This window comes from Penaeus chinensis, chromosome 28, assembly GCF_019202785.1.
Source record: "Penaeus chinensis breed Huanghai No. 1 chromosome 28, ASM1920278v2, whole genome shotgun sequence".
In the NCBI taxonomy this organism is placed as follows: domain Eukaryota; kingdom Metazoa; phylum Arthropoda; class Malacostraca; order Decapoda; family Penaeidae; genus Penaeus; species Penaeus chinensis.
Window position 1 is genome coordinate 11,329,454 of NC_061846.1, and position 5,185 is coordinate 11,334,638.

At 45.9% G+C, this 5,185-nt stretch overlaps 1 protein-coding gene across 1 annotated transcript in view; it reads right to left on the reverse strand.

Moving 5' to 3' along the window:
* Positions 1–4,145, reverse strand: part of LOC125039870 (tubulin-specific chaperone cofactor E-like protein) — a 30,244-nt gene extending 26,099 nt beyond the window's left edge. Inside the window, exon 1 of the mRNA XM_047634201.1 lies at positions 3,690–4,145. The gene's annotated coding sequence lies outside the window, so the exon portion shown is untranslated. The remainder of the gene's footprint in view (positions 1–3,689) is intronic.
* Between the last annotated feature and the right edge of the window lie 1,040 nt (positions 4,146–5,185).

The window sequence follows — 5,185 nt, forward strand, 5'->3', positions numbered from 1 at the left end:
TTGTGATTCGTAAACTGTTAATTGACCTACTGATTTTTATTTTTTGTGTGTTTGTTTTTCTTGTTGTTTTTGTGTGTGGGGTGTTGGGAGGGGGGTTGGGATGTGGAAAGAAGGACAGGGGGGGGGGGGGAGAGGGGAAACGAGGGAGATGGGGAGACAGGAAGAGGATGGGGAAAAGAAAGGGGAGATGGGAAGGGAAAGTTGAAGGGAAAAGAGGGGGAGGAGAAGAAGATGGGGAAGGGAAGAGGGATAAAGGCCTGGGCGGGGAAAAAACAGGGGGAGGGGAAAGAGGGTGGTGAGGGGGACCCGGAGGGGAGGGGCAGGGGCAGAGAGGGAGACTTTGTGGGAATATGAGTTCGTTGGAGGAAGGAAAAGAGGGCGTGGCTTTTTCCCCATTTAGGAGCTGTATAGAGCGTACGGCGACGGCGATGAGTGTACAGATATTGTCTTTTTGTATCTATTCGATGTAGGTCAGGTTTGAGGTTTCGTCACGATTTTAGTAATGAGAGAAGTCAAGTAGGCTACAGGCGTGTGTGCACCTGCCTCTGTCCATGTCTATATATTTGAAATACAAAATTTCATGTATCTGAAATTAAAGATTCTTGGGAATTCTTGGCCGCTTGCTTTGACGTGGTACTGAATATTTTTCATTCAAATGAAAACATACAAGGCATACCGAAGACCTTTGGAATTACGAACCCAAAGTCGTTATTTAGGTCCCACGCTTGGCATGACAGCGAGACAATTAACATGCCTCAACGCAGGTTTCACGTACCGCAATTTAGACCATAGGTTTACGCGGTGTTACAGAATCGCGCGCGTTGCAGATGTTAGTCATACCCGTTGCAGGTAGGCGGTCCTTGCAGGTTTTCCCGTTGGTCGCGCCTTACAGGGTTGGGGGACGTAGGAAGATGGCGGTTGGGGAGTCGGGCGAGGGTTCGAACCTGTGGTACCCGTTGAAGGTCTTTGGCGCTGGCGTAACTGTAAGTGGCTGGGTGTGACAGGCGAAGGGAAGGAAGGAGAGAGATAGCGGAGATTAAAAAAAGTTGGGAGAGGAATGCACGGTAAGTAAGGCCATTTTTAGAAATTGGGGTAAGTACCTCAATGTACTTAAACAGCGGTCGTTCTTAAAGAGATATAGCAAGATAAAACGACCCCTGGAAACTACGGAAAGATCAGTGTGAAAACTATAAAAAAAAAAAAAAAAAAAAAAAAAAATAGCGTAAAGAACAAGTGAACAGCTTTCAAAAGAGGAAGAGAGTGGAGATTATGAGCGACGAGAGCAGGTCAGTTCGTCCCCTGCCCCTGGTGTCAAGTGCAGTGGCGTCGGGCCAAGTCGTATTCGAGACCCACGCGCGGGACCCCCCTCCGCTGGTTCCTTTGCCAACACTGAGCGGGAAAAAATGACTGATTTCTGTTTTTATTTGCCGGTATAGCGTAGTGCCAATGTTATTTTTGGAAGAGATTTTTACTCCTTATTTCATTCCCTGTGTTTTTCATCTGTTGCGATGGAAAGCCTGGAAACAAATTTGCTTACGACAAGACCTACGTTCATCACGGAAGCGAAAAACGCGCCCGTTAACTCCAGAATGACATAAATCCGCATGCATCCGCGAACGGGAACAGTTCTGACGATCCCAGGTAAAGCCCGTGTGACTGGATGTGTGTGACATCATAAGAAACGCTTCCACTGGCTCAATGGGATGACGTCACGCTGTTGGTCAACGTTACCTTGCATTGTTTGCCGTTTCTTGCCTGAGTTCCTGACGTCATTTGTATTCATTACATTTACCCACTAATTATTTTTTTCCTTTATTTTCTTTTATCGATCATTTATTTATTTTCATGTATCGATAACCTTCGTTTTCAGCCAAACAATGAGCTAATTGACAATGATCTTTCATCTTTCGCACCATTAGACTTCAACCGTGGAAACTGTTGCTTCGGGCTTGTTATTTGTTGTTTATCGGTCGCGTGTTGTTGCATTGAAACCCGATGTCAATGGCCTGAAGGAGGGACTTTAGAGAAAACGGGGTTGTATTATTAATATAAGGGATACTATACTAGATATGCCTATTTTTCTAAATATCAGTTATGAAGTTTCTCGAGGTAATGTTATTTTAGGCATAAAAGATGAACAATGATAAAAGCTTCGAGTCAACGTGGCGCCATTTAAAGCAAATTGAAGAACTTGATATTAATGTTAGTTAAAAAAAAAAAAAATCTTTATGATGTTTTATTTTTACTTTAGTATAATTCCCATACACACTCGGTATGAAAATACTATCTCCTGTTAACATAGGCCTAGATGAAGTTGGACGTTCGACCTGTGCTGTAAAGATATTTACAGGTTTTTATTTTTGTTTATTCAATATGATAATAAGCTGTCAGGGATACTAATGTGAATTTATTAAACTTCTGATGCCTATTTACGTATCAAGGAACACTCATCAGTAATCAAAAGTGAAGGATGTTAGGAAGAGAATTTAAGCTGTCTTTGTTTGCCTTGCTATCGCGTAGTCCTGGGTTTGGCCTTTGTGCAGTGCCTCTTTCTAGGAAATTAATGTTGTAGGGTCTGTTATTTACAGGATTAGACTGCAAACTTGGTAAAAGACTGTTTCTAAAGGTCATTGATCCAGTCTGTCTTTGTTTGACGTTGAGGGCCTTTCTTCCCTCTCGCTCGACCCTGGCATCTTCTCGGCGGTTCGGGGGAAAGACAGCTGTGTTTTCTCCGTCTCGTAATTACAGCGGGAGCAGGGAAAGCTGAGGGCGACTCTTAAATTAAGATTACTTTACACCAGGAGGTCCGCCTGCCTCCATTTCCCCCTCGGCTCCCCACACACAACGCACGCGGCTGTATTTGTTTACATTTTTGACGCCCTCTGTGTTGGGTGAGAGTGGAATTCGCTTTCTTTTGGGGGCGGTTTAGTTATTGTTAGAAAGTGAGTTCTAAGTGCCTTTTGGTGGTTGGTGTGGGTTTTGGTAGATTTAAGTGGTAGCTTATGGCAGTATTGTGGCGAGAGTCGCTCTATCGGGGTTTAGTGAAGGTGCCACTTTACCTTAACAGTTGCCGAAGGTCGCCGGCGCGTTTTCCGGGTGCCACTTGCTACTGCCCCAGCAGCCAGGCACCGCCGCGCTAAATAGGTCAATGTTTCGATGATGTAACGCACACTGATTGTTTTTCTTTTGAACAATGTACACAGCGAGGCAACACGAGAAGGGAAATTTATTACCTTGACATATGGCGAACCGGCAACTGTGAGCATTACTCGATTACAAAAGTTGATGTAATGTCTGCAAGAGATACGTTGTTCGCATGACAGCGTGTGCGTTTGTAAGAGTAACTTTCTGCCAGGCGGTGAGAAATTCGCGTTAGGAAACAAAAAAAAAAAGAAGAAAAAGAGAGAAATAAACGTTTTTTTTTTTTTTTTTCCTTTTAGATTTACTTGTTCAGCGTGCGGTTGAGTTACCACATCGCCATTATTTTAATCTTTTTGGCCCATCCCCTGCCGCCCTCCCTTCTCCTCCCCCTCTTCCCCCCTGCAGGTATGGGCGAGAACCAGTGTTGTTTTTGTATTGTTTTGGTCCCCAACGCGGATGCCTGGTCGGCCGCGCGCCCAACCATCCCGCGCTTGTCTCTGGGCAGGATGTCAGGTAGTGCCAAATACGGCGGTGCCACAGCCCCTTACCTCGAGTGCCGTTAGGTGGGTGGTGAGGTGGTCTCGGGTGGTGAGGTGGTAGGACAACAGAGGCTGCTCGTCCGTTGGCAATCCTCTTTTCCTCTTCTTTCTTCCGTTAATCCGTTGGCGACTGACAGTAGTTGCTCGCGTGCGCTGGTGTTGCCGGGGGCTTCCTCCGCAATTTCTCTCGTCTTTCCGTTTGTGCGATTCTTTATTCCGTATTCTGCGCACCTCGACAACATAAACAGAGTTCCCCCAACAAGTCAACACTTCTCCTCTCCTCCCCTCCGTTTCAAAACACGAATATCAGTTCTCCGATTATGAAGACACATAAACACCAAACTTCTCACTCTAGATTGCAATGCTGCAACACTGTAGCTAGGCAACGTCGCTGATGCACGGGCGCCACGAGCAACGGCAGGAGAGAGAGAAGACACATGCGAACACGCGCTCGCCCTCCACCGTACTGACCCGCGGTTTGACTTCGAACCCCTCGTGGGCGAAGGGGGCGGGAGGGGGAGGGAGGGCGAAGGGGGGGAGGAGGTATGTGCGCGCGTGTGTGTGTGTGTGTATGGGCGGGTCACGTGACTTATTTTCACAACAGGTAAGATAATCATTATCGGCGGAAACCAAATGGTCTGTTAAACGACTTCCGTTTTGCCGTGACACGCGAGGCCTTTCGGTCAGGTCAGGTCGGCGGAAATTCGATTTTTTTTTTTTTCATTTTTCTTTTTTCTTTTTTCTTTTTTGCCTGTGGGACTCGGCGTATCGGCGCGTTATCGCATGTTCTGGCAGGTGACGTACTTACTTTTTTACTTACCTATCTGTTTGTCTTACTATCTCGATCTATCTATCTATATTTTTCTGTTTACCTAACAGTGGTTGTCATTCTACCTATTAGTTTATTTTTTTAATATCTGTCTGTCTGACTACATATCTGTCTATCTATCTGTCCGTCAATATATAAGTTTAGATCCATACATCTATATTTATATACCAATCTTTCTATCCATTTCTCTCTCTCTCTCTCTCTCTCTCTCTCTCTCTCTCTCTCTCTATATATATAATATATATATATTTATATATATATATATATATATATATATACACACACACAGTTTCACACAATTGCTCCTGCGCGCGCGCGGGAGCAATTGCGTGTATTGTATCATTCCTCCTCCAAAAAGATTGTGAAAGTTCATTTTTGTGTTTTGAATTTACTGGACCGAAGTAAAGGCTGTGGGAGTGCCGCACCTCTTCCCCCTACCCCCACCCCCCTTCCTCACCCTCTCCTTCTCCCTTCCCATCCCCCTCTCCTTCCTCTCTTTATTTCTTCACCTTTTCCCTTCTCCTTCATCCCCTCCCCTTCCCCCTTCCCCTTCTCTCCCGCTCTCACTCCTTTCTGCTGTCCCGCCCTTTTCCCTTCCCCTCCCCCTCCACCTCGCTAACCTTCACCCCTTCTCTCCCTCTCTCTTTCCCTCCCCTCTCCCTCTCCCTCCTCCCTC